Source organism: Sturnira hondurensis, unplaced genomic scaffold (assembly GCF_014824575.4).
Source record: "Sturnira hondurensis isolate 20B ecotype Veracruz unplaced genomic scaffold, ASM1482457v3 Scaffold0010448, whole genome shotgun sequence".
Taxonomy (NCBI): Eukaryota; Metazoa; Chordata; class Mammalia; order Chiroptera; family Phyllostomidae; genus Sturnira; species Sturnira hondurensis.
The window spans coordinates 3863000-3863469 of record NW_028083079.1 but is presented as its reverse complement, the minus strand read 5'-3'; positions in this window follow the sequence as shown (position 1 = coordinate 3863469).

The following is a 470-nucleotide window of genomic DNA, read 5'->3' as shown; positions in this document are numbered from 1 at the left end:
TAGTAGGTAGGATCAAAGTGTAAGCTAAAAAGTAAATCTAACTTTGGTTGCAGAGAAATGTGGAATTTACCTATAGCGGTTTTCTACTGATGCTAAATTAAAAGCACGAACTGACATCTTTGTAACAGAAATGGATTGACAGATATATTCTGGGCTTTAAATGTGTTTTTTCAGAGAGAGACTCAGAGAACAGATGACAGCTAGTGGTGGAGGGAGAGGTTAGGGGTGGAAGGATTACGCAAAAAAGAAAAAGGACTCCTGGACATACAACAGGGTGGTGATTGCTGGGGCAAGGTGGGTAAAAGGGGACTAAATGGTAATGGAAAAATAATAAAGATTATCCACCTAAAATGTGTTTTTGTATATGCATAAAAATGTAATGATGATAGCAACAGTCTTCTGTATCATATGTACAGTTCACAAGGCTTTTGCCACTGTGAGTCACCTTAGATGTGACCATCACAGCACCA